This window comes from Mixophyes fleayi, chromosome 3 (assembly GCF_038048845.1).
Source record: "Mixophyes fleayi isolate aMixFle1 chromosome 3, aMixFle1.hap1, whole genome shotgun sequence".
Classification (NCBI taxonomy): domain Eukaryota; kingdom Metazoa; phylum Chordata; class Amphibia; order Anura; family Limnodynastidae; genus Mixophyes; species Mixophyes fleayi.
In genome coordinates this window covers 255,403,130-255,414,486 of record NC_134404.1, presented here as the reverse complement: position 1 = coordinate 255,414,486, position 11,357 = coordinate 255,403,130, and the positions used below count along the sequence as shown (strand labels likewise).

The 11,357-nt window shown below is 42.1% G+C and overlaps 1 pseudogene; it reads left to right on the top strand.

Annotated features, from left to right (window-relative positions):
- Nucleotides 1-10,505: 10,505 nt before the first annotated feature.
- On the top strand, nt 10,506-10,623 carry LOC142146739 (5S ribosomal RNA; annotated as a pseudogene).
- Nucleotides 10,624-11,357: the final 734 nt, after the last annotated feature.

The window sequence follows — 11,357 nt, the reverse complement described above, 5'->3', positions numbered from 1 at the left end:
CTGTTTGCATTAAACATACACACCCTGTGTGTTTGCTGAGAGGAAGGGTTTCTCTATCATGTAAGTTAACCAAACTTAAACTATTGTTTGTTACACATAAGTCATCAATCTAGGTGCACAAATGTTTTACTCTACTTCCATGCTTTCTCTGCATATTGCCAGCTAAATGCCTCTCTTTGTTACAAAATATATGTAAATATATATATATATATATATATATATATATATATATATATATATATATATATTTATGTGTGTGTGTGTAATGAAACTCACTGTTTATGCCTCCATAATGATCTCTCTGTGCCTCTCTCTGCATTTCTCTGCAGCCAGGCTCGAATCGCACTGATTGGATACTCACCAGTCACTCGTTCCAGTGTCTGTCTGTGGTGTGATCATCTCTCGATGCGATCACATGATCGGGTCTCGGGGCGGGAGTTTCGAACTGCTCCCTATTTAAACCTGCACTGGCACTTGCTTTGTGTCAGTGCAACTTGTTTGCTGTGCTTCTGACTTCCAGTTCTCAGCCACTACCTACTCCCTCGGATCACCGTGTAACAGTAATACCTGTCTGACCAAGTCTGTGGAACTTTCTTGTGTACCTCGCTACCTGATCTCCGTGTACCAGTTCCGGTGTGTCTGACTACTTTTGGCCTGATTCCAGTGTACCAGTTCCTGGTGTGTCTACATACTCTGATACCTTTACTGCATCCTTTCGGATCTGCTGTTCTCTAGTGACTTTCTCAAGGATTCAGATCCATTGTTACATTCTGGGGCAATCCTGAGGGCCGCTACCTGCGGATTCCCTTCAGCTAAGCCCATCCCGCCTTGCGGCATTTCTTGGTGAACAAAAGGGGGAATCCGTTAGACTCTGCGCCTCTGGTCTTCCTGTGCTAATCAGGATTAATACAGGTATCTGAATCGTAACAGTTTGCATTGACCTTTAACTATGGATCTTGCAGGAGATCCTTCTCCGAAAGATCTACTACAGCATCTACCAGGGAGAGTAGAGAAACAAGAGGCCAATACGCCTCATGCAGTTTCTTCAGGGTCTCGCCTGGGCCTCTTCCCTATGGGAGAGAAATGATTCTCTTTTGTTGGACTTTATTGAATTTCTGAAAGCTTTTATAAAAGTTTTTGATGAACCTGGACGGATATCAAGTGCGGCCACAGAAATCCTTCACTTATGGCATCTCAATCTGTTGGACAATATGCTATTCAATTCAGAACTATTGCATCAGAATTGCATTTGAATAATGAGGCCCTTGTAGCAACTTTATCAGAAAAGATATAGGATGAGCTGGCTTCTCAGGAGCTCCCTTCTCTGGATGATCTTATCTCTGTGTGTAAAGGTGGACTTACGTTTTCAGGAGAGATCAAATATTCGTTTTTCTCCACAGTTTCAGACTTCTCCTACCTTTTCTGAGGAACCTATGCAATTGGGTAGAGCCCGGCTGACTCCCGAGAAGAGGGAGAGAAGATTTAAATATGCGTGAGTTTCGAACTGCTTCCTATTTAAACTTGCTTGGTGTCAGTGCAACTAGTTTGCTGTGCTGCTGACTTCCAGTTCTCCTCAGCCGCTTTCTACTCCCTCGGATCACCGTGTACCAGAAGTCGCCTTTCTGACCAAGTCTGTGGCCTGATTCCAGTGTACCAGTTCCTGGCGTGTCTTCCTACTCTTGGCCTGATTCCAGTGTACCAGTTCCTGGCGTGTCTGCCTACTCTTGGCCTGATTCCAGTGTACCAGTTCCCGGCATGTCTGAATACTCTGATCTCCGTGTACCAGTAACTAGCGTGTCTGACTACTCTGATACCTTCACTGCATCCTTTTGGTTCTGCTGTTCTCTAGTGACTTTCTCAAGGAGGGCCACTACCTACGGATTCCTGGCAGCTAAGCCCCTTCCCGCCTTGTGGCGGAATGGGGCTTAGCTGGGGAATCTTACTCTGCTAAAGGTTCCTAGCAGTGTGTCCGCTCTCTTTTGAGATGTATCCTTTCTCCGATCTACTGGGCACAGGCAGACGATCAACGACTATTGACAAGAACTGAACAGAAGCATTGGGATGCCCAAGCCGTTGACACACATCACAGGTTTACCAGAAGATCTGCCATCTAACATTCCAGGTAATAAAAAGTTCAGTTTTCGGCGCTTCAGTGTATTCATGTTTATTTAATTCTTTTTTTTTTATACTGCAATCATCCTCACAGACCTACAAGAAATACGTCTACTGACAAGCATATCTGCGGGTGTGGCCTTCTCTAATTGTGTCGTAATTAGGTGAATATGCCTTTAATGTACTTGGCTGTCCCTTCCCTGCCACTTTCCACCTCCCCAGGTGTAAAGAGTCATAAGTGTTAGACGCGGCCAAATCTGCATAAGGATGTATGCTTATGCATCTTTGGTGGTCATACGCAGTATGTAAATGGGTATTTTATGCAAATAAGATGTTCTTCTGCATACCACTGTTGTAAGGCATGGTTATTTGAGTTACTATTGCCTTCCTGTTAGCCTGAACCAGTACCCTCTGACTTCTCTCATTAAGGCGTTTTCACACACAGAAATGCCATTCACTGGATTCTTTTTTTTTTTGTGCCCCATTCTCTGTAAACTCTACAGCAGGCCTGTCCAACCTGCGGGCCTCCAGATGTTGTGAAACTACAAGTCCCAGCATGCCCTTCCAGCTATCAACAGGTTGTCTATTGGCAAAGCATGCTGGGGCTTGTTGTTTTACAACACCTGGAGGGCCGCAGGTTGGACAGGCCTGCTCTACAGACTTGTGCCTGAAAATTCCAGGAGGTCAGCAGATTTGTAGATATATATTCAAATCATCCTATCTTGCATCATCATCATCCTCTCTACTGGACCTTATACCGGACAATCCCAAAATGGGTACCTTCTACATGTTACCCAAAATACATAAAGCAGGCATTCCAGGGAGACCAATAATTTCTGGTATTGGGACCTTAACTGAAAATATTTCTGGCTGGATAAAGAATGTTCTAAAACCTTTGGTGAGACGAACACCCAGCTATATCCAGGATACCACGGACTTTCTCTGCAAACTTTCAGCCCTGGGTCCAGTACTATAAGGCTCAATACTGGCAACTATGGATGTGGAGTCTCTGTACTCTAACATACCCCACAAGGATGGCATGGCGGCATACCAACACTATCTTCAAAGAAACAGTCTAGCCATGGAGCCAACCCTGCAGCTGATCAGGTTCGTACTCATAATTACTTTTCTTTTGGGAAAGACAAATACCTGCGGTGTATGGGAAGTGCCATGGGTAGTAAGATGTCACCTCAGTATGCTAATCTTTTCAAGGCTAAACTAGTGGAGGAATTCTTATCAACTTGCACAATGAAACCTCTAGCATACTTCTGTTATATTGATGATTTGCTACTAATCTGGACTGGTTCTGAAGATGAGCTGCTGACTTTCATAAAAACATCAACAAATTTCACCCAACCATTAGACTCGCTCTTAACTACTCACGATCTCAGATACATTTCCTGGACATGACCTTATACAATAAAAACAATACCATTCAAACACCAGTCTATCATAAACCTACAGGCCGCCCAGCATATCTGATATGGAACAGCTTTCACCCACGACACATAAAGAAGTCCATCATTTACAGCCAAGCTCTGAGATATTCAGATTTGTTCAGACAGTGAAGACAGAAAACAACACCTGCTATCCCGGAGAAGTACATTCCTACAACAAGGATACCATCCAATAGTTATAGATGAACAGAGCCACAAGGATCCCAAAGAGTAGCCTACTGGATTACAAATAGAACTATGTTAACAGCAGGGTGCCCCTAGTGGTCACTTACAATCCACACATGAACATCTTGGGGAAAATTGTTGCTGACCTTCAACCCATATTTCAGAAAGACAATAGACTGAAGGAAATAAACCCAGATTAACCTCTCCTTTCATACAAAACAGCCTCCCAACTTAAGAAATCTCGTTGGAAGTGCCCTCCCATCACCATTAGAGACTGGCACCTTCCCTTGTAAAAACAAAAAATGCAACATCTGCACCCATGTCCTACCAGCAAACACAGAAAAGGACTATAAAATCACTGACACATTCTCATGTACATCCTCCAATGTGGTGTACATGATACAGTGTACAAGGTGCCCTGAGGGAATTACATAGAAGAGACCAAGCAGAAACTGCAATCCAGGATGAATTTACACAGACACACAATAAAGAAGACTCTGGACACCCCCATGGATTGTTATGAGCCGCGGCGGTGCCTCAGGCTGCCGCGACTCTCTGTGCCCCGACAGGAAGCGTCCCGCTCGTCATCGAGCAAAAAAAATTTCAGATTGTCACCGCAGGAGCTATTCTCTTAAAGTAGGAGACAAAGTATGGCTGTCCACCCGCAATATTAGGATCAAACAACCCTGCAAGCAATTGGGACCTAGGTTCATCGGACCCTTCTCTATTATTAAGAAAGTCAACCCGGTTGCCTTCAGGCTCAAGCTTCCATCTTCGTTAAGAATCCCTAATACAGTCAAGTCCATAAATATTGGGACATAGACACAATTCTCATATTTTGGGCTCTATACACCACCACAATGGATTTGAAATGAAAATAACAAGATGTGCTTTAACTGCAGACTTTCAGCTTTAATTTGAGGGAATTCACATCCAAATCAGATGAACAGTGTAGGAATTACAACGGTTTCTATATGTGCTTCCCACTTTTTAAGGGACCAAAAGTAATGGGACAATTGACTCAAAAGCTATTTCATGGACATGTGTGGGCTATTCCCTCGTTATTTCATCAGCAATTAAGCAGGTATAAGGTCTGGAGTTGATTCTAGGTATGACATTTGCATTTGGAATCTGTTGCTGTCGACTCTCAAAATGAGATCCAAAGAGCTGTCACTATCAGTGAAGCAAGCCATCATTAGGCTGAAAAATCAAAACAAACCCATCAGAGAGATAGCAAAAACATTAGTTGTGGCCAAATCAACTGTTTGGAACATTCTTAAAAAGAAAGAACGCACCGGAGAGCTCAGCAACACCAAAAGACCCGGAAGACCACGGAAAACAACTGTGGTGGATGACAGAAGAATTTTTTCCCTGGTGAAGAAAAACCCCTTCACAACAATTGCCCAAATCAAGAACACTCTCCAGGAGGTAGGTGTATATGTGTCAAAGTCAACAATCAAGAGAAGACTTCACAAGACTGAATATAGAGGGTTCACCACAACATGTAAACCATTTGTGAGCCACAAAAACAGGAAGACCAGATTAGAGTTCTAAAAAAGCCATTATAGTTCTGGAACAACATCATATGGACAGATGAGACAAAGATAAACTTGTACCAGAGTGATGGGAAGAGAAGAGTATGGAGAAGGAAAGGTACTGCTCATGATCCAAAACATACCACCTCATCAGTGAAGCATGGTGGTGGTAGTGTCATGGCGTGGGCATGTATGGCTACCAATGGAACTGGTTCCCTTGTATTTATTGATGATGTGACTGCTGACAAAAGCAGCAGGATGAATTCTGAAGTGTTTCGGGCAATATTATCTGCTCATATTCAGTCAAATGCTTCAGAACTCATTGGACGGCGCTTCACAGTGCAGATGGACAATGACCCGAAGCATACAGCAAAAGCAACCAAAGAGTTTTTTAAGGCTAACAAGTGGAATGTTATGCAATGGCCAAGTCAATCACCTGACCTGAATCCGATTGAGCATGCATTTCACTTGATGAAGACAAAACTGAAGGGAAAATGCCCCAAGAACAAGCAGGAACTGAAGACATTTGCAGTAGAGGCATGGCAGAGCATCACCAGGGATGAAACCCAGCGTCTGGTGATGTCTATGCGTTCCAGACTTCAGGCTGAAATTGACTGCAAAGGATTTGCAACAAAGTATTAAGAAGTGAAAGTTTGATGTAGGATTGTTTAGTTTGTCCCATTACTTTTGGTCCCTTAAAAAGTGGGAGGCACATATAGAAACCGTTGTAATTCCTACACTGTACACCTGATTTGGATGTAAATTTCCTCAAATTAAAGCTGAAACTCTGCAGTTAAAGCACATCTTGTTTGTTTCATTTCAAATCCATTGTGGTGGTGTATAGAGGCCAAAATATGAGAATTGTGTCAATGTCCCAATATTTATGGACTTGACTGTACATTCCACTGTTCCCTCCTGAAACCTGTTGTCTCATCATCCAGATTTCAAACTCATAAACCATCAATCTCGATCAGTCATTGTGCATGGGTCTCCTGAATTCGCCGTAGAGAAGATTCTCCACTCAAAAAAAGTCCAGGGGCAAACCCATTTCATGGTGCATTGGAAGGGCTACGGCCCAGAAGAATGCTCTCGGGTTCCTCAGAGATGCCTACACGCTGACAAACTGCTCAGAAGATTCTTTAAAAAATTCCCTGGAAAACCTGGTTGTCGGGGTTCCTTGACCCCTCCTCAAGGGGGTGTACTGTTATGAGCCGCGGCGATGCCTCAGGCCGCCGCAACTCTCTGTGCCCGACAGGAAGCGTGCCGGCCATCTCCATGACGACCGGAACGTCACTTCCTGTTCTCCCCGGCCGTTGCCTAGACAACGGTCGGGACGCTTTGTATGTGTATAATAATTTATTATTATTCAGCTCCTGGGCTGATTGTTTTGTTACTCCCATCTGTGGGCATTGGTTAGTGTTGGTATTTTTGGCAGGGAGGGCCTAGCCTCCCTGCCGGTTATAGTCCAGTCCTTTCTGTGCCTAGCCTGCTCCTGTGCTGTTATTGGTGTGAACATTTGGATTGATTATTCTGTGTATGACCTTGCCTGTCACTGGATCGTGAACCTTTGCCTCTGACCTTGACCTATTGCCTGTCTCCTGATTGTGAACCATTGCCTGTGACCCTGACATATTGCCTGTGCCCAGATTCTGAATCTTTGTCTGTGATCCTGATCCATTGCCTGTCCCTGGATTCTGTACCGTTGCCTGTGAGCCTGCCCGTGCTTATAGGAAGAGGGGATGGAGGAGCGCACCACGGGGTACAGAGGGTAAGCAGCGGAATATCAGGAAAGTCCAACCTGATGAAATATATCTAGAGAAGAATATTCTGCGCTTTATCCTAAATTTGAGTATTGAATAAGAGCTGTGTAGGGGATAAAACAGTATTCTTTATCGAATTTAAATGTACATCAAAATAAGTAAATCAGCAAAAGCATATAACACATAATGACATATACCATATGGATACGATGGATTCAATGTTAATACAAGGTACATAGGTATATATAGATAGAAAAATCCCATGGGATAGATTCCAAACTTTAAAATCAAGTGAAGAGATGTCCTGGGAATTAAACTTGTCCAGCACAGCGTAGCTGTGATATATCGGATACAAGGAAGTCAATACTTGCGCTTAGGTGGCACAATACAAGTGTTACCGATAGTCCGGGTGGGGTCCAGTCTATCCGATGCTGTGATAATGATGATGAGCGGGCACACTGATATCCTTGATGGTAAGGGGAGAGTAGATGCCGTTGGTAGAGTGGTGATGGTCTGACCATAGCTCTGTGTGCTGTGGCGGCGTGCGTTCCAGTTTGGAACGCCCGATTACCGGAAGTGATGAAAAACCGGAAGTAGCAGTGATAGGCCAACGCTTTTCGTCACCTAGGTGACTTTCTCAAGGCAGTAATGGGTGTATGCAGGGGAATTGGCTATTTATATGATAATGTCCAGTGATTGACAAGTGTATTACACAGTCTTTTATTGGTATGGTGTTTTGAAAATTCCATTTGTGGTTCCAAATGAATGAATCTTCACAAAATAAAATGTAATTGCGTACGTCCTGACATTGCTTTGATGTAACATACAAATAAACGTTCCATATACACATTATGCACAGCACAGTATTAGTAAAGATGTAGTTAAAAAACTACAGTGCAAGTCAAAATGGGATCAAAGGATGATTGAGTAAACAACATTAGATGTATTTGAACCATATTTTCAGAATCAAATTCATACATACAATTAAACATGAGGAGCATATACATGTAAGTAAATATATAACAATTGATAATGCAAACCATTTGATTTGTAAGTAGTAATGTCGCAAAATTGAATCATTAAGTAAAAAATGCCCATTAATTTATGATGAGAGGGATCGTGACAGCAGCTTAGAGGAATGAAAAACATTGTCTGATATTATGGCTATAGGGAATCTTGAACTTGACTTACAATATGCGTAACTGTAAATATAGGTACTTGTGGATGGTGTCTTAGCACACATATATGGGTATGCGTCTGGTCTCTAGCACTGGGTAGGGAAGTCAACTCTCCAGATAGCGCACTATGCTGGACCTGATATTCTCCAGTGTTCACACACTGGGTTATGATCAGGCCCACCCAGTATCGCTTCCGAGTTCAGAATGGGATCGGGCATGGACTGGGTGGTATGCCAGCATGGTGCGTATCTGACCTTGCCGTACGTGAATCGAGTCTTACAGACAGCTGCATACGTCGAAATCTATATTGAGACCTCTAGGGGTCTGTGTGCCAACTTCGAAGATCCATCTGTGTTCTTCCTTGTTAATGATCTTAATGAAATTGCCGCCGCGCCAATTTCTCTTAATTCTAGAAATAGCCATAAATGTAAGGGTAGATGGATCACTGTTTCAGGTGAAAGTGATTTTATACACTATGAGTGTGTAGACTTTTTTTGATATTGCGTATATGTTCGGCCAATCTTATTTTCAATGGTCTAATTGTACGTCCCACATATTGCAGTTCGACTTTATATCTGTAACACATCCAACTATCCCGGTTTTTTACTATTTGCCAAAAATACACAAGAACGCCACTCAACCTCCAGGTAGACCCATTATATCTGGTATCAATTTCATTACATCTAATTTATCCCAATATATTGATAATTTTCTACAACCTTACGTTAAAGTCCAAAAATCCTACATCAAAGACACAACCAACATTCTTAATACTTTGTCAAACATAGAGTGGAGTGATGATCTCTGGCTTGTGACTAGTGACGTCACCTTTCTCTATACAGTCATAGACCACCATCAGGGACTACAAAGTATCGAACACTTTCTTTCCAAAGATCCAACAATACAACCTCTACAAGTCCAATTTATTAATTTCATACTTAGTCATAATTACTTCTGGTTCAAGAATACCGTTTTTCTACAGACCAGAGGTACTGCCATGGGGACCAGGTTTGCCCCGAGTTATGCCAACTTGTTTATGAGCAAGTGGGAAGACCATTATATATGGTCCAACCATCAGCTTGGGGCAAACCTGGTCCTGTGGCAAAGATACATAGACAACATTATTGCCATTTGGAGAGGTGATGAAACATCCCTGACCAACTTTCTGCAAGAACTCAACACAAATCCCTACAATCTCCACTTCACCACCAAAATTAGTCGTGAATCAGTAGAATTCCTAGATCTACCTATTTTCATTCAAGATAACCATCTAGAAACAAAAACATATCAAAAACCCGTAGATGTAAATAGTTACATCCTTGCTACAAGCAACCATCATCCACAATGGCTGAATAACATTCCATACGGCCAATTCACCAGACTATGGAGAAACTGCTCACAAATATGTCATTTTGCAGAACAAGGGGAACAATTGAAACAATAATTCAAAAAGAAGCAATACCCCCCAGACATCATTGATTCTGCTTACACTAGGGCTGCAGCTAGGGACAGAGAATCCTTGCTACAAACAAAAAATCCTCAAATAATAAATTCTCAACCCAAACAAACACAACAAGATAAGATATTTTTCATCACCAATTACAACAACAAAGCGTTTAAAATCCAAAAAAATTATTAACTCACATTGGAAGATATTGATGCAGGACTCCGAATTACTACATATCCTTCCCCCGAAACCAAATATCATATTTCGAAAAGCACCCGACCTGAAAAAGAAGCTTGTCCAAATTCATTTCATCCCCAGGACCATTATATAAACCACTCTGACTCCTTATCAACATCAAGCAGGCTTCTTTAGTTGTGGTAAGTGTTTACCGTGTAAGACATGTGGTATGAGGAACGCAAAGCCAGTTAACACTTTCCAATCCCTTACCACCAAACAAATATACACCATCAAAGATCTAATCACTTGCGACACCAAAGAAGTAATTTATCTTCGGTGCCCATGCCCACTGCAATATGTGGGACGTACAATTAGACCATTGAAAATAAGATTGGCCAAACATATACGCAATATCAAAAAAAGTCTACACACTCATAGTGTATAAAATCATTTTCACCTGAAACACAACAGTGATCCGTCTCTCCTTACATTTATGGCTATTTCTAGAATTAAGAGAAATTGGCGCGGCGGCAATTTCATAAAGATCATTAACAAGGAAGAACACAGATTGATCTTCGAAGTTGGCACACAGACCCCTAGAGGTCTCAATATAGATTTTGACGTATGCAGCTGTCTGTAAGACTCGATTCACGTACGGCAAGGTCAGATACGCACCATGCTGGCATACCACCCAGTCCATGCCCGATCCCATTCCGAACTCGGAAGCAATACTGGGTGGGCCTGATCAGTACCCAGTGTGTGAACACTGGAGAATATCAGGTCCAGCATAGTGCGCTATCTGGAGAGTTGACCTCCTTACCCAGTGATAGAGACCAGATGCATACCCATACATCTTTATTTTAAATCTTTAATTTTCATTACTTTTTTCTTTTTAATATTTCGCTGCCTACTATATTAAGGCTTATTTTGGGAACAATATATTTTAGACTACACAAATAAAAGGTATATTTTAAATAAAATGATCATTACAGAGTGCCCTTGTTAGGCATGTTTTCCTCTATCACGTGTCCTCAATCTTAATGTTTTACATGTAGAGGTGCACCAATCCAGCCATATAATATTACTAATCAAGCAATTTAATATTAGTCTGGATATGTAAATTAGTACTTAGTGCGGTGGTATATATCTTTCTTTGTTGATATGTCATTATGTGTTATATGCTTTTGCTGATTTACTTATTTTGATGTACATTTCAATTCGAAAAAGAATTTTGTTTTATCCCATACACAGCTCTTATTCATTACTCAAATTTAGGTTAAAGCGCAGAATATTCTTCTCTAGATACCTGACCGTGCTTATACCTGACGTCTCCTCCGGTGCTCCGTCCAGTCTGCAGATCGCTTGCCTGCCGCTGTTCTGTGTGTCATCTCCTGTACCTGTGCGCTGCCGTGTGAGTATAAACTTATACTACTTTGAGTTTAAGACCTGGGGGCATCTGAGTACCTGTGAGCATAACCAGTCTCTACGGGAAAGGCAGCTGCTAAAGGTGAAGACCTCTTCTACCA